This window comes from Portunus trituberculatus, chromosome 22 (genome assembly GCF_017591435.1).
Source record: "Portunus trituberculatus isolate SZX2019 chromosome 22, ASM1759143v1, whole genome shotgun sequence".
NCBI lineage: Eukaryota > Metazoa > Arthropoda > Malacostraca > Decapoda > Portunidae > Portunus > Portunus trituberculatus.
The window spans coordinates 8,458,588-8,480,275 of NC_059276.1; the positions used below are offsets into that span (position 1 = coordinate 8,458,588).

General features: G+C 42.9%; 1 protein-coding gene across 2 annotated transcripts in view; it reads left to right on the top strand.

The window, feature by feature from the left end:
- The first annotated feature begins 4,605 nt into the window (after positions 1 to 4,605).
- LOC123507536 (Krueppel-like factor 12) overlaps positions 4,606 to 21,688 on the top strand; it is a 44,153-nt gene continuing 27,070 nt past the window's right edge. For both annotated transcript variants that reach the window (XR_006675672.1, XM_045260457.1), the window contains exon 1: positions 4,606 to 4,944. The gene's annotated coding sequence lies outside the window, so the exon portion shown is untranslated. The remainder of the gene's footprint in view (positions 4,945 to 21,688) is intronic.

Consider the following 21,688-nt stretch of genomic DNA (forward strand, 5'->3'; position numbering starts at 1 on the left):
ACGTGTGCGACTAGACGAGACTCCAACGCATCGCCTCTCACGAATAATGACACGAATCCAAACGAAAATACGAGCGGGAAGTAGTTTTGTGTGTGGTGACGTTTTAAAAGTTTGTGATTGTGGTGAGTCAAATTTTCCACAATATTCGAGTTTCCTTTGCATGTCGACATTTGGGACACTTTGAGGATGGCCGGGTGCAAGGTCTCTCGTTTTGGGGTCACACTGGTAATCCTGCTCGTCCTTCGTTCCCAAGGTCCCGGATGTGAAGGGCGGGGTCCGTGTGAGCCTCCCTGACCCTCTACACCCCTATCCAAGCCCGCACCGCCACCCACGCACCACTAGCCACCACCCACACGCCCATTACCTTCCTTCATACGCCCTATCCTCACCCACATGGCTTTATATCCAGACTCATAAACCTCTCACGACTGTCAGAATCTTTGTCCTCCACCCTCACTCTTCACCCACACCCACACCCACCTCACCTGCGCCTCTCGTCACCACCCACACACAGCCTCACCCTCCCACCCACTCACACCATCATCATCTCCACGACTCCCATTCCTCCTTATAACTATTTCCTTTCTTACACCTGTTTTTTTTTTCACCACACCCTCCCACTCTCAGCTCTCGGCCTGCCCTTCACGCCACAGCCCTTCGGTTAAGCTTCTCTTCACTGGATCCTTCAGTTTACCTTTCCAGTGAGTCGTCTCCAGGCTAAGTGTTGTCCAGTGGCTCGCCTCTCCTCACCCTCCCATTCTTCTTTTTTATCCGCTCTCATGCTATTTCTCTCCAGCCTTAGACAGCTTCTCGCGCCATCAACATCCTGAACACATACACACACACACACACACACACACACACACACACACACACACACACACACACACACACACACACACACACACACACACACACACACACACACACACACACACACACACACACACACACACACACACACACACACACACACACACAGTTTTTGACACACACACACACACACACACACACACACACACACACACACACACACACAAGTACGTATATACAAAATGATGGTGATATATTTTTTGCATGACATTCTCACAGTGTTGGTAGCAAAGAAATATGACTCAGAGGAAGGAAAAAAACACCGGAAAATAAGTCACGAGGCAGCGGCGAGCGAGGTAACCACAGTGGCAGACAGGAAAGATAAGAAAGAATAGAAATAAAGACAAATATAATTGAAGAAAAAAGAAACAGAACTTCGGAACCCGTCTTGTTATTTACGTGGAAAGTCAATAGAAGGTCAAGGAAGGTCAAAGGTCACGGGTGGTAGTAATCAGTACTGTTCTTTTTTTCTTTTCCTTTTTTTTTTTGACTTGATTCCTACAAGTATGAAAGGGTGGGAATGTTCATACCTGGGAAACAAAGATGTGAGTTTACCTGTTCCACGCCCATGTCCGCTCGCCTACACTAACTCCACCGCCCAACTTTGCGTTCAGTTATAGTCGTTGTTGTCGTTGTTGTTATTGTTGTTGTTATTTCTATTACTACTATCATCATTACTGTTCCCTTTTCACCATTCATCACAGTAACACTTGCCATAATTAATTCACATCTCATCACAATCTGTCACCAAATCATCACCATCTTCTATAACCATCAACAATGCTACTTTTTGTCACCTTTCCCCAAGACTCACCATCACCTGTCTCATTCACACCATCACCATCAACATCTATCAAGTTTCTGTCACCATTCCGTCACCATGAACACTCCCTTTGCCATCTTGTCACAGCATCATCTCATTTCTATTCTCATTACTATTATTTCCTCTTTACTATTTATATTTTTCTATATCCGTAGTAGTAGTAGTAGTAGTAGTAGTAGTAGTAGTAGAAGTAGTGGTGGTGATAATGGTGGTAGTGGTGATGGTGACAGGAACATAGTAGAAATTTCACATTCTCTCTCTCTCTCTCTCTCTCTCTCTCTCTCTCTCTCTCTCTCTCTCTCTCTCTCTCTCTCTCTCTCTCTCTCTCTCTCTCTCTCTCTCTCTCTCTCTCTCTCTCTCTCTCTCTCTCTCTCTCTCTCTCTCTCTCTCTCTCTCTCTCTCTCTCTCTCTCTCTCTCTCTCTCTCTCTCTATGAGCATTCTTATTTATTTACAAAATCAAACGCTTATTAACCCGTGCAATCATACATCGTGCATGAATAAAGGCTGAATTATGAATACACAATCACACTTTCCAATCACACACACACACACACACACACACACACACACACACACACACACACACACACACACACACACACACACACACACACACACACCGTACCATCTTCTCAGCCATTCAACCACCACCGTTAGGGACCAGGGATGCTGAAGTCAAGGACGAGGAGGGGAGGGAGGGAGGGAGAGGAAGGGAGAGTGAGAGGGAGGGAGAGAGGGAGGGCAAGGCGGCAGGTAAGTAGGAACCGTGTGAGTCAAGGCTGGGAGGGAGGAGGAGGAAGGTAAATGAAGGAGAGGAATAGAGATAGGAAAGGCAAAAGGAAGCAAGTTTTTTGACACGGTAAAAAGGAACCAGAGAGAGAGAGAGAGAGAGAGAGAGAGAGAGAGAGAGAGAGAGAGAGAGAGAGAGAGAGAGAGAGAGAGAGAGAGAGAGAGAGAGAGAGAGAGAGAGAGAGAGAGAGAGAGGGAGAGGGAGAGTTATGATATTGGATCTAAGGTAGTGTGCGGGAGCGTGGGCGTGGAGAGGGTGAAGCAGGGTGAAGGTTTGTAAGGGAGAGAGCAGGTGATGAGAGGTGAGGGAGGTGAATGAGGGCGTGAGAGAGGCTAAGGGACAGTGTTGTGAGTGATGAGAGAGTGAGAGAAAGGAGTGAGTGAGAAAAATGGCTGTTTAGAAAGTCACTGATTGCAAGAGAGAGAGAGAGAGAGAGAGAGAGAGAGAGAGAGAGAGAGAGAGAGAGAGAGAGAGAGAGAGAGAGAGAGAGAGAGAGAGAGAGAGAGAGAGAGATGTAGGTACAAATAAGGAAACGTAATCAAACAGGTAAACAAGACAAACAGCGCGAGACGACGAGAAAAAAAAGTGCAGAAAAAAAACGATCATTGAGAAGGAAGGAAGGAGAGAAAGAAAGGCGAGGGAAGGAGTGACAGCGGGAGGATGCCAAGGACACAAATCCACCCAGTATATCCACCCGTGTGCAATGACCCGGACACTGTATCCTTAGAAACATCCTCAATGTAGGACGGGAAGCGGATGTGCCCGCTCTACAAGTCCTACAGGATGGAAGTCAAGTTTTTGCGTCCTTCCTCTTGTTTTTTGTCGTCCTGGCCAAGCGCTCGAGGTCAAGCAGTCATGAGGGAAGCATTGGATGGTACATTAATGGGAGGACCTGCTTGGGATGTGATGACCTTACTGTGTTTGTGTGGCGGGAACTTGGGCTGCTGTGGGTGGTATGTGTGTAAGTACGTACGTGTGTGTGTGTGAAATGTTCGCACAGGTATTAAGTTCACCTGTGTTTGAAGGTGCCCAGGTGAAGGTAAATGATAAACGCAGGTAGCTATTTCTTCCACTTATTTATGAAGTCTTGTGCTTTGTATTGCTCGTTCTTCTGAGTCCTTATCGCCCATCGCTTGTGATTTACAAGCTCGCCCATTAAACTACAAGCTCAATAAGGCTTAATTTACATTCTGGGGTATTGAGATTTACCAGCGTTCGTGAAAAAGCTGTAAAGTTTAGTCATCCTTCTTTTTTTTTTATTTCACACGGAAGTCAACGCATTCCCAGCATGAATAAGCCGGAAAAGCTTGAACAGGTTTTTTTAGTGAGCGCTTTTAGAGTTTTAGGTTCACGGCTCGCCATCCTAAGTGACCCATTGACATGATAAGCGCCGCACTGATTCCGAGAAAGTGATGCGAGAAAAAGTGGTTCTCTTACCTGGACTTTGACTCTCCAGCAACAATGTTCTGGTAATTGGAGCAAAAAATTGTGTCTTGGGTTTTAGTAGAGTAATATTTCGTGTGGCTCAGCTGATATGGATTGCCGAGGCGTTACTTGTATTGGGAGGGAAATAATATAAACACTTATTTAGTTTTTGGATGCCTACTTTATTGGACGTTGAAATCTCCAGGACTTCTTGGCGTGTTTATGCAAATTTTATGACATGCCTTTCTACTCAATAGATTAGCAAGCAATAGTCCGAGTTTCCTTCATTATCATCCCTCGTGGGCGTGATGTGGGGCGGGCGGAGTAGTGTCTGGGCCAGTTTTAGGGCCTGGGAAAGTGTGAGGACGTGGGCTGGCGTGGGGCCGCCCTGAGGTGACCTGGGCTGGCCTGTGTCGGGGGCGCGGGTGAGCTGCTCCCCGATGAAGATTCAGCCCTCAGTTTTTGCTTCACATGCTCAAGAACTTCAACTTTCCACACCGAGTTAGCGGGTTGCCGCCTCCTCTCCCGCCGAGGAAACGCCCAGCTCCCCAACCAGAAACGCCCTGTGACCACGAGAGGAGCCAATCACAAGGGCTGATTTACCTCTATGTGGGAGGGGGGGCGTGTCTGCACCAATCGGGAGCGAGGTGGTGGGTGCGGCCGCCTCGCCCTGTCGCTGCTCCCCGCAACAGCTGGTGGCTAGTGCTTCCCTGGCCGCCGTAGGAGTAGGATCTGTGCGTTGCTCTCTCAGGGGTCCGGAAGCCTCCCTTAGTCCACTGGGTCTTAGGAACGCGCTGCTCTCTGGAAAAAAGCAAGGAATATTGAGCCGGGAAATAGTCCCTTAAGTGTATAAAGATTGTGACCTGGTGACGAGCGAATGGTGCAGTGGCGTGCCTGATGTGTGCGTAACTTGTGCCGCAGCAAACTGTTATCGTAGTGACATATGCGACCAGTGTTTGCAAGGAACCATGAGCATTGTCTTTCTGGAGCGACCACTGTGATCTTACTCCCCTCTACTCGTCTCTTTCTCTGGTGAGTGTTATGCTTGTCTTTAAAACATCTTGTGGTGGGATTAGGAATGCTTCTGCTGAGGAAAAGATTGGCAAAGTCTAAAGTTTTAAGTGTTTGGATCAGTTTCTCTATCGTCTTTGTGGAATTCTTCGTGTTTCGTTGGGTGTTAAAGATTTAGTGTTTATTTGGTGTTTTGGGTGAATAGTTTCTGGCAAAAATATTGATAGGTGCAGTGTAGATAAACAAACTAGTGTGTGTGTGTGTGTGTGTGTGTCTGTGTTCACTAATAGCAGGGCAAAAAAGTATATAATGTCCAAGTTTGCATTCATTTTAACTTCACAACCAGAAGAATGCATCCAAAGATTTTGTCTTTTATTTTTCACGTGCCAAAGAAAAGAAAAGAAGAAAAAGTGAGAAAAAATGCAGATCCCGAAACATTTCCAAATTTGAATGCATGAGAAGAAGCTTACGATCCACTAAGCCAGAGTTTCACATTTCCTCGGATTACAAACCGCCGAGTAATGAAATATGAAACAACACAAAAAAAAAATCACTTAACCTTCCGTAAGTGGTTAATGGAGGCTTTAGTTTGTGGTGTAGCTCCTTCCCTCCACCGTTTTATGTCCGAAAATGATCTCAGAGTAAGAATTAGTAGCCATAACTGCATAGTTTCCCGAGTGTGTGGGGCGCTGAGATGGGCCAGTGCGGCAGGATAAGGTGGCTGATGCTCTTTTGGATGCATAAGGAGGCTAAACGGGTGCCTGGGGGATGAAAGAGAGGCAGGGAATGCTGCGAATATTCCCCGCGAGAAACAATTCCTTATCTCTACCTCATTTAGATGTTCTGGTGAGTCGCGTCCCTCGTGGCTATCTCACCTGGATGTTTCTAATGTAGTGCAAAAAAAGATTCTTCTCGTGGCGTGAGGTGAAAAAGATTGGAAGGATTACCACACAAGTGTCTCGTGTTGCCAGGTGAAGAACAGAAAATCTTGTTCCTGCGCTCGAACGTTCAGTCTTCCCAGCATCACTCCAGTATTCGTGTGAGGTGAAGAGATTTCCACACACTTGCCTCGTTTTTTTATATATATTTTATGCGGAAAAAGAAGTGAAGCTTGTGTATGTGCCGAGACGCACGTATATCTCCAGCCTCCCTATACTTTTAAAGATTACAATGGTAAAAACATATTCTCTCAACTCATCAGAGAATATAACACGGTTGTTTAACGTGGAGTTTGTGTGTGTGCTTACATTCATTCTTGTTTCTAGGACCACACACTGATATCACGAGAAAATCTTACCAAGTTTCAATCTACTAGCAAAAAATACAGTAGCAATCTATTTTCAGTTATCAAAAAGGATGATCGTAACAGTTCTTAAACTTATAATCTGCTTAGTAACTAAACACTGGTGCTATATCGATACCTAGACAGAAAATACAGTAGCAATCTCTTTTCTCTTTTTTTTGTACATCTTACTATCAAAAATGATTTTAACAGACCAACAGCTTATATCTTGCTTAACCTAACCGACAGCAAGTGCTGAGTGACTTCCAACTCAAGCTAACCTTCACAATCAGCTCTAATGCTCTAAACAATCCCCATCACATACCACAGTCATAGTTTGTAGTGCATTACCATCATCCAACCAATCAGTCTTTAAACGCGCCTCTTGCATCTATCCACCTAATTTCTCCAGCGAGTGAAGGTCTTCGACTCTGCCTCAGCTGTGTGCTCGTTTATCAAGCGTTCGGCGCCGTAAAAAATCGTGTAATAGTTGCAGATTATATTGCTTAAGACAGTTTTCACCCTTTGACTACCAATGGGATGTTTGGTCTCGTGTGCGAAGAGAGTTTGAAAGTGTGTGTGTGTGTGTGCGAAGGAACGAACGGGCTCAGTAATTAAAGGGGGCATGAAAAAGAATAGTAAGTGAGTCAGGTAACCAGTGGACGAGGAGGTGAGAAAAGAAAGAAAAACACGCAAGTGGGAAAAGTAAAAGAGACCCCCCAAAAAAACCGAAGACAAGTTATGTTTGCAAATAATAACGAAGCGGAGACAGAAAAACCGAAAGAAGGGAATAACAATAGAAATAAAAGAAGCAGGAAAGAGAATGAGAAAGACAGAAGAGAGGAAAAAATGAGTAAATGTGGGTGGCCAATGAGGGTCAAAGAAACGAGAGAAACAGTGGAGACGAAGAGAAAAAAGGGGGAGGAGTAGGTAAGGGAGGTGAGTGAGTAAGAGATGGAGAAGAGAGAAAAAAAGGTGGAGGCTAGCAAGTAATAGAATGAAGTGGAGGTAAGAATAGTGGGTGGAGGGAGAGGTGGAGAAAAGTAGGTGATGGAGAGAAAATGATGGCAGAAGGACGTAGAGATGGAGGAACGATGAGAGAAAAACACGACGGTGGCAATAAAACAACGGAAAATGACGAGTAAAACGGATGGAAGAAGATGGAAGTAGTAGAAATTGTAGAGAAAGGGTGAGAATTGAAAGATTAAGGTCTAGAACAAGCAAGGACGGAAGATTAACAGTGTGGAGAGAAGAGGAGAGAGGAAGAAGTAAGAAAATATAAATGTAGAGAGGAATATAGATAGACTGAACAAAAATGGAGAGACAGGATATGTTTAAACGAAGACAGGAAGAGAAGAAAAAGAGCAATCGCTAAGAATCTGAAGGAAAAGAGAGAAAAGAATATGGGATGTAGGTAAGGTAAAGAAAGATAGACAAAAAGAGAGAAAAGAATCAAAATAAAACTAAGAAGACAAGGAAGATACGATTGAAGATAATAGACGTAGAAATGAATGAAAGAAGAGAAGGGGAGAGAAAATAGAAAAAGCTGGAAAAATGGAGACTAAATACACATTGATATAAAAGAAGATGAGGAAGATAAGGTTGAGTATAGTAGACGTAGAATATGTGTATAGAAATAGAAGAGATTGAGGGTGAGAAAAAGAAAGATAAAAGAAAAACCTGATAATAGAAAGGAAAATAAGTACACATTGATAGAAAAGAAGACGAGCAAGATAAGATTGGGTAGAGGTAACAATATGTATTTAGAAATAGAGGAGATTGAGGGTGAGAGAGAGAGAGAGAAGGAGAGGAAATAGAAAAACATGGTAAAAGAATTAAAATAAATATTGTGCAAATTAATATAAACGAAGACCAGGATGAATATAGAAGACGTAGACACGTGTGTATAAAAACAGAAGAAAAGGGAGAGAAAATGGATAAAAACGCTGAAAAAAGAATAAAACTAAGAACACAGTGATATAAAAAAGTAGAAAAAAAAACCATGAGAAATTTAAAGTAACCAGGAACAAAAAGAAGGATGAGGAAAGGATAGGGTGAAGTAATAGGCGTAGGTAAGCAGTGGGCAGTGGGGTTGAAGTGCGGGGTGGCGAGGGCTGAAGTGGTGAGGCGGTGTCCCCCTGGCAGCGCTGTAAACACATGGGGAGGACACAGTCACCTTGGGGTAATTGGTCTTGTAACGCTCCCGGATGCACAGGTGAAGCGATGCGTTTGAGAGATTTAACCCGCGGGAGAGAGAAGGAAGGTGGGCCCAGAGAGAGAGAGAGAGGGGGGGAGAGTTAAAACATACGAAACAATGTGATCTAATACCAGGACATCCCAAAAGAGGAAGCACATAACACTGGGACGAGAGGAGGAAATACGCGGTGTGTTTGTGTACGTGTGTGTGTGTGTGTGTGTGTGTGTGTGTGAGTCTTCAGGTTAAGGGAGTCCCAAGCCCTGAGGCGAGTAAGGCGTCCTTCCCTCCTCTCCCCCTTGTCCTTCTCCTCCTCCTCCTGACCTCCTACTCCTCCACTACCACCACCACCTCCTCCTCCTCCCTAAAGCGGTTCCTTCCTCTACCTGCAGCATGGAACCCTTTTTTTTCTTCTTACTCACCTTCTTCAGTATCCTGCAGAAGGTTGTAATTTAGTTTTTTTGTCTGTGTTGTAAATTGCTTTGGAATTTGTCTATTTTTGTATCAGGAAAGGGAATACTGGTGTTGTGGTGACAAGGTGATGAGGTAGATAAGCGTGGTGTTGATGTCTGTGCGTACGTGTGTGTGTGTGTGTGTGTGTGTGTGTGTGCTTGTTATCTTATGATTTTCTATTTGTTTATTTTTATCATCTTATCCACTTCTTTTCTTATTTCTATGTGGCGATTATATCTTATTCCTTTTATTTCTTGCATTATTTCTTCTCTCTTTCATCATCAGTGCCTTCCCATTTCCCTTTCCTTTCCTAGTGAGTCCTTCCCCTCTTCTTCTCTTCTTCCTTCTCTCTTATGAGCCTCTTCACAACACTTCTGCACCAATCCATCCCTCTCTTCACCTCTCCCTCTCTCTTCTTCTCTCCCTCCTCTTCCGAGCCACCATTCACCCTGCTAAGCTGTGTGTGACCACCATGTTAGTGTGTCATGGTGTGTGTGTGTGTGTGTGTGTGTGTGTGTGTGTGTGTGTGTGTGTTGACCAAAGGAAGAAAGAGAGAAAGAGCGAGGGAGATAAGAAAAAAATGTTGGCTAAAGCTCATGCCACATTAGAGAGAGAGAGAGAGAGAGAGAGAGAGAGAGAGAGAGAGGCTCGAATAATTTTCATTATTTTCTTATCTAAATAGACAGACGAACACACAAAAATGCATAAAGACACACGAACATACAGACACAGACACACAGACAGACAGACAGACATACTCAAACCTCCCGAACAAGTCTAATAGCTCCGTATCATCAGCCGAGTTTCGTGGTTCTATCGGGAAAGTATCAATATCTGTCGGAGTGTCGGGTGCGGTTGGCAGCGAGTGTGTCAGTGTGTCGGGTGTCGCCTCGGGTGTCACTCCCTCGCCCTCTCAAGTGTCTCCCAGTCCCCGCCAGAAGTCCATCTCTCTGGTAGCGGTAAGAAGGGCGTGTTTACCTGCAAATCTCCCCTGTAAATCTGGAATCCTATTTTCTTGCTTTTTTTATGATATTTTTTTGTCTTCGAGGTTATAAAGGACTGTTAGTATTCTTGTTTTTCTTACCGTTATTTTCTTTTCTTTTTATCAATTTCTCGTATCATCGTCAGTTTTCATCCTGCCTGAAAAGAAAGTCAACCAATGGAATCCTTACAAATTTTAATATATCTAAGGTACTTTTCCTATATTTTCTGCTCCTCTTGTTTTCTTGCCGTTATTTTTCCTTGTTATTTATTCATCGTATCATCGCCAGCTTTTATTCTCCCAAAAAAAGAAAGGAAACCAATGAAATCCACATAAATCTAAGGTATTTTTCCTGTATTCTGTTTTCCCCAGCATTATTTTTACTTTTGTGTCTTCTTATCATCGCCAGCTTTCATTTGACACTTTCCTCCAAATTCTCATATATCTTCCTTTCTGTTTTTCTTCCTCTTCTTTCCCCTTTCTTTCATCAACAACAAAATTTATGAAAGTTTAAGGTACTTTTCTTCCTTGTTATTCTTGTTATTTTTTCTTTATCTGTTTTTCTCCTATCGTCATCACCTTTCATTTGACATCTTTTTGTATAAATGGCCACCAAAACCCGCCATAATGCTCAGGTATATTAAAGGTGATTTTCCTCGCTGTTGGTTTTTCAATGAAACTGAAAATCTAATGCACAGATGTAAAATTTTGGGGCGACAGAAAGAAACACACTCATAAATCTGAAATAGCAACAAAAAATACTATTACTTAACTACGCATTGTCAAAGTTTACAAAGAGTCATTCGATTTTTTTTTTTTGACATTTCCGAACATAATTTTCGAAACATGTCAGACTAAATGAAGCGGGTCACCTTTTTCCACCAGTCATTCATTAGCGGATACACTTGTTGTCACACCTGGCGAGGGGACGAAAAACTTCATTATTATTGCTATTATCACACCTGTATTTTTCGCCACGCTTCGCTCACTTCAGCTTCCTCAGGTGATGGGGAAAAGGAAACTGAGCGTAACATTGTGGGAATAAAGGCTTCATACCTCTCCACCTTTACGAATAATAATAAAATCGAGTGTATGATTGTGACGAAATTCTTAACACGAGTCCATTACGTGTTCATGCCAGGTAGGAGAGTTACGAGTATTAATTATTGATGTTTTTTTTCCTCTTATTACAAAGGTTTTCTGGGTTAAGTATATTTGAGGTATGAATATCAAGTCTTGCAATGCTCTTCCTCTCGTGAGCTTTTTCCTCTCTTTTCTTTTTCGTCTTATTTTCAACACAGGTTCTTGGTTAAAGTGAAATACTAATGGTGAAATTGTTGATGTTTATTGATCTTTTTGTATAGAAATACCTCAAATTTTGTGTTTACTTCCGTCTTATCTAACGTTCATCCTTTACTGTTGTTGTTGTTGTTGTTGTTGCTGTTATTATTGTTGTTGTTATATTTATTATCATGATCATTCAGTAAGCACCAAATATTTTTCTTTATTTGTTCCTTTCCTTCATTGATATTCTCTTCCATCTTCCTCCTTTCTCTTCCTCACCCATTTCTCTGTGTCATTCCCTTCTCTTCCCACACTCCTCTCCTCCCTCCCATCCCTTCCCTTCCCTTCCCTTCCCTTCTCTGTTTGTCTCTCCTTTTACCTCCGCCGCCCGCTAATTGTTAGTAAACAGTTATAAAAAAAAGCAAAAAAAATTAAAGAAAGAAAAGGAGAGAATGGAGTAAAAGAAAAAAAGATGCATTATTTTTTGTTAGCGAGCGAGAGAGAGAGAGAGAGAGAGAGAGAGAGAGAGAGAGAGAGAGAGAGAGAGAGAGAGAGAGAGAGAGCATTCTTTTGTATAGTAGAGACAAAAAAAAACAGGCAATTCTCTCTCTCTCTCTCTCTCTCTTTTCACCCCCCCTCCACCCTAGAGACTCACACAACCGTCCCCCTCGCCTGCAAATCCTCGACTGCCAATAATTCCCACCTCACGTTCCCTTGGATTACGTGGAGGCGTTCCTTTAAGCATCCAGTCGTTCCTTTACGTAATGTTGTGAAAATTCTCCCTTGTTTGACTGGGTTTTCGTTTTCTTTCATTCTCGTATCTATTTTCCGCTTTCTTTTCCTTATTTTTTTTTTGTTTTTCATTCAGTTTGATTTTTTATATTGTGTTTAATTTATTTTGTTGTATATGTAGTCTCTCTCTCTCTCTCTCTCTCTCTCTCTCTCTCTCTCTCTCTCTCTCTCGTCTCGGCCTATTTTTTTCCTCTTCAGTTGTTTCCGCAATACGAGAACATTAATCTTGTCATATTACATACCATCACGAGTCGCCATCACTCACCACACACGAGAGAGCTCCATGTCACCATCACCACGTCACCTCATCACCACACGCAACGCTCGCCACCACCACCAATCACCAATCACACTCACTGCTACATTCACCAGTTTGGGCATCAGCACCCTTCACTGCATCTCACCACATCGATCACCACCACTTGGCGACACGGCTGCATTTATCATCACTATCACCACTATCAAATGTCTTGCCAATGTCACCTCACTACTGGCTGTCCTCGCTACCACAACCACACTACCTTACCTGTAATTATTGTCACCTGCCCTGCACCTCACCTGACACACTCTGATTACCTTGGAAGAGGAAGAGGAGGAGAAAGAGAAGAGAGATCAAGGTGGGACAAAACTCACTCTTTCTCACGCTTCTTCTTCGCTCTTGTGAGTTGAGTGATTCTACTTGATTTCCTGAGAAGGCCTGGTGCGCCTCACTGCCTCTCTGTGACGCACCAAGACACGTACCTCGTTCAGATTCTCACTTAATAACAGAGAAAAGAGGAGGAAAAAAATGTACCACGTCAAAATTTTCTGCACGGTCTCTCCTCCTCCTCCTCCTCCTCCTACTACTACTACTACTACTACTACTACTACTACTACTGCTATTGTTACTGAAAATGATATGGTTCAGCTGAAATTTACGTTGATATGAGAGATAGAAAAGTAATTGATAAGGAAACTGATAAAGGGGAAATGTTACAAAAGAAGTATGACAAATTTCTACTACTACTACTACTACTACTACTACTACTACAGAAGGTGATGGCGCGTCTAGCAGTTTAGCATCCGTATCTGATCTAATTCCCACGTTAATAATAAGACAGTAATTATGAAGCCGTTAAAACACTTAAGGACTGCATAAACGTGACCTTTTTACCATCTTGCTTACTCCTTTCCTTACTTTTATTGGTTTTCGTGTTTAGCGGGGCATCTCTCTCAGCCAATTAGGTTTGAGGAAGATCTGTTAATTGGTGCGAAGGAAAATGAGATAATTGGACGGTAGCGCGACATTCGGCAACTCAACGCGGAAGATGAGTCTGTCTGAGCGAAGAAAGAAAAGAGGGGATAAAAAACTTGTCCTTGTCCCATCGCTCCTCCAAGGGACAAAAAAAGTAAACAGGTGGAGCCAATTTACCTCTCCCCGTTACTGCCTCGCCTCCCAACGCCTCACACACTCACGGACGCACACACACGTTATAAAAAAAGGGAAAAGGAATGAGTAATAGGTAGACTATCACTTTTAATGCTTTGTTTTCCTTAACTAGTCACGTTTAGAGGATTTTGTTTAATTTTAAGGGTTCTCATACTTAGATTTACTGTAGTATCACGTGTCATTGAAGTAAGTAGTCGGAATATAATGGTTTCTGCTTCGTTTTCACTTTATTCACTTTAATGACACGTGAATGTAATGTTTTCGGCTTCGTTTTGTTTTTACTCCAGTGGTTTCAATTACCTTTGTATCTTAACCCGCGAGTCTGCTTCACGATAAACAACCACAGTATCACCTCTTAGGCTTCATTTTCTTCACCTCGTCTCTTTTTTGGGCTTCACTTACGTTACATTTATCTTTTTATTAACTTCAAAATAAACCTGTCTCATTTTCTCCACCTTAGTTGCTTTACGAGTCTCCACTTCCCTTTATTTCGCCGCGGCTGACGTGTCCCCTTCACTTCACTCCAGGAAGTTGTCATTATTAATAATCACAATAGGTAAGGCGGCCTCAGATTGCAGTCCCAGGGTAGGGCGAGGTCTCAATCTGTACCTGACAATCATACGCATTATAAAAATTGCATTATGTTTAGAGGGAACTTGATACAGGGTACATAGTGTTCCTCCTTCTCCTCCTCCTCCTCCTCCTCTTCTTCCTCCTTCTCTTACAGTGTGTGAGGATCATTTTTGCTCCAGGCATCTAAAGCTTTTGAGTCGCCTGATCCAGCTCCGTCAGGCTAAAATGAACAAGAATTATTGAAAGCGTAGTGAGAAATTATTATCTGATGTGAGAGAGAGAGAAAGAGAGAGAGAGAGAGAGAGAGAGAGAGAGAGAGAGAGAGAGAGAGAGAGAGAGAGTTCATCCACTCATCCACCCTTCCACCCACCTACCTACGACAGCTGCGCCTTTTCCCGCCACAAGCAAGAGTCATCGGGCGGTGGGGAGGGTTTAAAAAGTGACTTCTCCGGGACTTGCAAGAAATGACGATGATATGACGAGAAGCGATGGAGATCCCGCGTGTTATGACTCTCAGGATAAAGACTCATTGTAAAGGGAGTGTGAGAGAGCGTGAAGAGGGAGGAGGAAGAGAAGAATGGTAGAAAAATGAGGAGGATGATGGTAGCGAAATGGGGAGAAGCGAGAAGGAGGAAGAGGAGGACGTTATGGAAGTAAAAAGGAAGAGGAAGATGAGGATAAAAGAGTGAGGAAGAGGAAATAGTTTTATAGTGTCATCTGGGGAGAAGGAAAGGGAACAGAAGAATAGAGAATAAAGCAAAAGGAAAAAGGTAGGCAGCGTTAATGATACTGGGAGTAGGAAGAGGATGATAAATAAAAAAAAACAGACAGATAGAATAAGTGAACAGAATAAGGAATGGAGACGAAAAAAAAGAGGAATAAAACAGCGAGAAGACGAAGAGAAGAAAAGGAGAGATAAACGATCAGCAAAGTAGTAAAACCAGCAGTAAAACAACGCGATAAAAGGAGGAAGAATAAGTAGAGAAAAAAAAAGGCATAAACGATACAAATGTGCTGGTAGTAATATGTACATTAGAGAGAGAGAGGGGGGGCGGGGATGAGGTTAATAAGGAAGAAAGGAATAACTACACGGACGATAATATATAAGATAATAGAAAAAAAAAGAAAGCCAAAAATATAAACAAGCAGTAGAGATGATAAATATGAGAGATAGAGAGAAAATAAATAAATGAAGAATGAATAAGAAAACATGAACAAAAACTAACAAAGGATAGAAGAAAAATAGTAAAGATGACTGAGAAACAAATGGACAAAGATAAGCAAGATAAACAAAGATAAAAAAAGAAAGGAAAACAGAAGAAAAGAGGGAACACAAAAACAAGTAGTGTGTCCTTCAGAGGCGAGTCAACAAGTCCAGCTGACAATAAACTTCTCATCTAGTCACCGAGTCATTGGGAGTCACTGGAAGGCGTTGTGTGAAGAGGAAGTCAGTGGATGTTACAAATCTAAACAACTACTTTGGCCACTCCTTACTCCCATTTTTTGCTCGAGTTTTGGAGACTTTGCTACGAGAATTCAGTTTAACCTCTTCAATATTGAGACGCAATTTTATCACGATTTTTGTGTATGATTAGATTATTTTATTTACATTAGGAAGAGTATATTAATGGCCAGTCTTTACTATTCTCATCCCCACGTATGTTTCTGAAGCTGTATGAAATCGCCTAAATAGTAACAAGAATGAATAAGAAAATGCGGCATAGAACTGAAGGGATTATTATAAGGTTTGTCTATTTACCTGCTTTTCTTATTTGTTTTATGGGACAGTGCAAAGAGGGAAAGTGAGAAAATATACACAATTTTAGGAGTATTGGAGTGAAAAGGTGTGAGTTTTTTACCTTTTTCTTTCCATTGATCTTTTTTCCTATTTTCCCTTATTTTCCCCTCTCCTCCTTTCTTTATTTGAGGTCATCGCATACTTTTTCTCTTGTATTCATGTTTTTCTTATCTTCTATGTCTTTTTTTCTATTTCCTGCTGTAGTTCAATGATTTCTGTATCATTTCCTATCTTTTCATTCTTCTCTTGTCTTTCCTTCTTCAATTTTGGTCATATATTTTTCTTCCTGTATTCAGATCTATTTTCTTTTCTTCTGTGTCTTTTACTCTCTATTTCGTGAAGTTCAGTTATTTTTCTGACCTTATTTTTCCACTCTTTATTATTTCCTTTTCTTTTTCTACAATTCAGAAAGGTTTAAGTCCTTCATTATTTCCTTTTTATCATTCTTTCTTCCCTTTTAACTTTCTACACTTCTTTCTCTCATTCCTTCTTGATATCCTTCCTTCTCCACATCTTGTATTTCTAACTCAATTGCATCTCTTCCTTTAATCGTGTCTTCCTTTTCCATCATCTCCCTCCTTCTCTTTTCTTCCTCTGCTTCTTTCCTGCGTCTTGGGATGGGAGGATCTATAAAGTGTACTGATAGTCAACAAAAAAGTAGCAAGGTTTTTTTTTTTGCCTTCTCTGAGTGTGACGTCTTACCGCACCTCTTGTTGACCTAACCAGTGCCTGAAATCAGTTCTCGATACCTGACTGTTGGTTTCGCTGTAGCAAGGTGATAGGTGTTCTTTTTATTCCACTCTTTTTTCTGCCTCTTCGATTCTTTCTTTTTATTTTCAATTTGGTTTTCGTCTTTTTTTGGGGGGCGCTCCAGAGTCGCTTTATTTGGGTGTTGTGTGTGGTTTGTTTTTTTGTTTAGGTGTTTGTGGTGTGTGTGTGTGTGTGTGTGTGTGTGTGTGTGTGTGTGTGTGTGTGTGTGTGTCCTCAGGCTCTGCTTACGAGTCACTTTTACACGCCTGAACGCTCTCTTTTCCTGTCTAGAGGCGGCTTTGGTTACCTGGGCGTCTCATAACACCTTTATCACCGCCCCTGTCACGCCCCTGTACCCTGGCGCCCCTTCACTGCCTCCCCTTCACCTCCTAACCTCTTCGCTCCTCCCCTTCACCTTCCTCATGTTCCTACGTAGCCGCAAGTCACCTGTCACCGTCACCGTCTCCGATCCGTCACCATCCCCCTCACCATCGCCCCGTGTTCTTCCTCGCTTCGTAACTCTCATTGTGCTCTCAAAAACGGGTTTCTTCCAAGGTTGTCCTCTCTGATACCATTAAGTAAACGGTATTTCACGAGCCTCCTTCTCCCTCTCCCTCCCTCTCTCCCTCTCCCTCCCGTGATCCTCTTCTCCATCGTGGGAACTTGATATGAAATGCTGGACCTTCGGAGTCTTGTTTTTGTTTGAAGCGCAGTCCAGTTCAGTTTTGTTTTGTGTGCATACGCGGAAGGGAGTTTGAATGTGGTACTGTAGTTTTTCTGTTCTTTTCTATTATCTACATGTGTTTTCTGGTTTAATTTGACTTTTTTGGTTGTGATTTCTTGTTCTTTTTTCATTTTTTTTAGATATTTGGTAGAAAAATCGGGGGCTATATTAGTTTCCAAGCATATTGTATTTGATGTGTTTTGTGATTCTATATACCTTTCTTTTATTACGACTATTTGTATTCTTTCTCTTTCCCTCTTTATAGATACCCAGACGAAAAATGAGAAGCAATATTTAAGTTCCCAGGCACTTTATCGTATCGAATTGCATGCGTTTCGAAATTTTATAAGTACCTCGACTTGTACACGCCAATTCTACGTCTTCCCCGAGTCTCGCTACAAGTCCTTAAAGTCCACTTATGCAGTAAATCTCAATTCATGGGAAATAAAACCTGTGGATCGAAAATAAAACTGTTGATTCAGTGAGTGGTGGCAGAGATACCTGTCGCGTGTGGCAGGTGACGGGGGGAGAGGGAGAGGAAAGCACGACTAAGGCAGAAGGAGGAGGAGGAGGAGGAGGAGGAGGAGGAGGTGAGATAGTGGAAGATGAGGGGGAGGAAGAGCAAAAGCAGTGGAAGAGAAAGAGAAATAATAGAGGTTGTAGATGAAAACTAGAAAAAAGGGAGAGAAAAAGAGAGAGAAGGCGTTTAACAGACGGAAAGAGACCACCAATAGTAGTAATAGTAGTAGTAGTAGTAGTAGTGGTAGTAGTACCAGTAGTAGTAATAGAAGAGTAGGAGGAGGAAGCGGAGAGGTGATGAGAGAGCAGACAAAGTGAGTATTGTGTGGAGGAGAGGAGGAGGAGGGAGGTAAAGAGGTATGAGATGAGTGTGTGTGGTGGTGAATGAGACAGCTGCGGGTGAGTGATGAATCTGTGAGCTCAGGTGTGTGAGCCAGAACATGTGGGTGGAGAAAAGGTAGTGTTGGAGGAGGAGGAAGAAAAAGGGAGAAGAATGTGGAGCAACGCAGAAAAAAAAGAGACAAATACTAAAGAGAAAACTAGTAGAAAAAAAAAGAAAAGTACAGATGAGAAAGGAAATGAGAGGAAAGAGAGACGAAAGAAACAGCGACGGAGACATATGAGGAGGAAGAAGGAAGGAGGAAATAGAGAGGCCGTGTAGGGAGGAAACGGTTGGTGGCGGAAACACGAGAGACAGAGACATCTAGAGGAAGACAAGGGACGTAATGATGACAAATGTAACGAGGCCATTAGGTGCTTATGCGCGTCGAGGAGGAAGTAAGGTACAGGTAACACTAATCAAGGTGTAGATGTGAGAACAGGCCGTCAACTGTGATTAAAGACTTACTTATCACCGCTTAAACTTCATTTCAAGGACTGGTAAGGAGACGAGGCAGAATAAACACCATTACTTCAAGGTTTGTCATCGGTTTAAGTACTGGAGAAGAGAGGGAAGGATAGACGATGCGTGATATAGATAGATAAGATAAGTAGTTATCATAGACTTTGATGGTAACTGATGATATGGAAGGTTAAAAGATAGAAATGCAAAATAATGAGAAAAAAAGTAAAACACAGCCTTTCAAACCACAAAAAATAGAGCAAACATGAAAGAATATGTAAAAAAAACTCATAGAAAGAACTAATGTAAAGAATAAATAATAAACAAGAAGGGGATAGATAAGAATAGATAAAAAATGTGAAAACTAATGGAGTAATAACATTAATAGGAAAAAGAAAAGAATTAATAACAATAAATAATCTGGAAGAAAAAATCCCACACATGACGAAGACACGAAGCAAACTAACAACAATAAAAACAAAAGTAGCAATTAAGATAATGAAAAATACCTGGAAATCACAGCGGGATGTCATCACTGGAAATGGCTTCTGCTAATACCCGCCATTTCCTTCCCCCATAAGCAGTGAGCGAGTGAGTAAGTACCCGCATGACACCTCCAAGCGGGTACTGTCTCTGTACCAGACAGTGTGGGTACCCGCTTCCCCTCGCGACCCACACAATGGCTCCAGAATGCATAAGATTACCCATACAAGTCCTTATCTGTGACTATATGTATAATGAGCTGTCTCTCTCTCTCTCTCTCTCTCTCTCTCTCTCTCTCTCTCTCTCTCTCACATCACTATATTTCTCTGTTTTTTCGTGTGATTTTCTGTTATTGGTTAAAATCAGTTTGTAATGTAAAGAATTGTACGTTGATATTTGAAACTGGTGATGCGTGATTTGATTATGTATTGTGATTTTTGAAAGGCGAGTTCGATGTGTTACTAATGTTTTGAGCAGATATACCTACATACACACGCACAGACAGACAGACAGACAGACAGGCAGACAGTACCGTTATTCGTCAGAGGCTGCATTTTGTGATTCTTGTCTGTCACTCGTCATAGTTACACCTTCCTCCTTCTCCACTTCCTCCTCCTACTCCTCCTTCTTCTTCTATCTTCTTCCTCATTTCTCTTCATTTCTTCACACTGTCTGGCTTTCTATTCTCATCATTGTTCTCTCTCTCTCTCTCTCTCTCTCTCTCTCTCTCTCTCTCTCTCTCTCTCTCTCTCTCTCTCTCTCTCTCTCTCTGAAGAACGAACACTGAGTTGCGTGTGTCTACCTAGTTATTCCACCCCATGTTCTATCACCATCACTATCACCTCTTCAACTCCCTTCCCTCCCCTCCTCTTAGTCCCCAGTCTCCAGTTAGGGCCGAGTAGCCAAGGGGAGAGGCGGTCACTCAACCACTCCGCCACTCCTCTCGTTGCTTTACCAGCCTTTTAAGTCCCGGCGATTGGCCAAGAGAGACGGCAGTGATCAATAAATAAAAGAGAAGTATTCCTGTCGCATCCCTACCGCGTCGCCACTCCTATCGTCCTCTCTCTCTTTCTCTGACTTTCCCTCACTTCTCATTCCTCGTGTGTGTGTGTGTGTGTGTGTGTGTGTGAGTGAGAGAGAGAGAGAGGTGCGAGTGAGCAAGCGTCCAACAGGTTTTCAATCGTTCGTGAGGAAAGAATGCTGGGAACTACTAATGGTGAGGCAGTCAGGCAGTTTGACGGGGTAATGGCGGCCAGTGCAACTCTCTCTCTCTCTCTCTCTCTCTCTCTCTCTCTCTCTCTCTCTCTCTCTCTTAACTATAATTTTCGTCACTTCGCGGCACCGTAAAATTCCGGCCCCGTGTCCTTGAGTGTCTCTGTCTTCCTTTTTTGGCAGGTGTTTCGTGTGTCCTCGCCGCCCCGACACTCGCTGCAGGCTTGGTGATGTCCCCTTCCCACCTTTCCCCCACCCCAGTCACACACCACCCACTCCTCCACCCCCCATTCCTCTCATTCCACCTCCAATTTTTCTTTATGTCACCCCAGTTCGATTTCATGTCTTTTTTTCTTTCTCTTTCTTTGCATTTCATTGTTTCGTGTTTTTCATTCGTTTGTGATTGTTATTGTCTCCCTCTCTCCTCCATACTTTCTCTTCTACTTTTCTGTTTCGTTTCATTTCTCTTTTCGGTCTGTGTGAGTGATTTTCTTTTCTTTTCATTCCATTTCGTTGTTTCTTGTTCATTTTTTTCGAGTCTTGTTCGTATTGTTCATTTTTTTCGTTTTCATTTTTCAGTGTAGGTTTCTTCAGTTTCCCACGCCTGTCTCCTTCTCTCTCATACTCGTTCATCTTTCTCCTCCTCAGTTCTGGTTTCCTCATATTAACCCCCATTTCTCTATTTCCCTCTGTTCCTTTTCCGTCTGAAGCGTTCCCTTGCCTCACTCCTCCTCAGACCTTTCCTTTCCCTCCGTTTGTCCGTCTCTGTCTCTCTCACTCACTCACCTTCACCAGCATTCCCTGTTTCTCATTTCTCATTCCGATACCTATTTTCACCTTTTGCAGCAAGTACTTCCCTTTCTTCCTCCTCCTCCTTCCCTCCTCCTTCTCTCCTCTCCATCCAAGTCCTCCCCCCTTCTTCCCACAAAGCCCCTCCTTCCCTCCATGCCTCTCTCCCTCATTCCCTCACTCACCTTCCCTCCCAGCTTGCCTCTCACAGCTTGTTTGCCTTTCACCTGCTTGACCTCCCGACCCGACCAATGTACAGCCTCAGGGAAGAAGATTCACCAAGGCAACGCACTTCATATGAAACGCCGCCAGACCCGCTGACATTTTACCTCGCTCGGTCGGTTCTGGTCCTCCCCCTCTCATGCCTTCCCCACACTTTATTGCACCTTTTTTTTTCTTTCGTTTTGCAGCCCCAGTGTGCGTGCGTGCCCTGTGTGTGTGTGTGTGTGTGTGTGTGTGTGTGCGCGTGTGTGTGTGTGTGTGTGTGTGTGTGTGTGTGTCCCTGCTGCCTGTCTGTAACCTGGGGTGAGGCGAGGCATCGGGTGAAGGATACGAAAGAATTGGCCATGGGAAGAGACGGAAGAAGAGGAGGAGGAGGAGGAGGAGGAGGAGGAGGAGGAGAGGAAGAGAAGTTGGAGATGGTGGCGACTTAACCTGCCT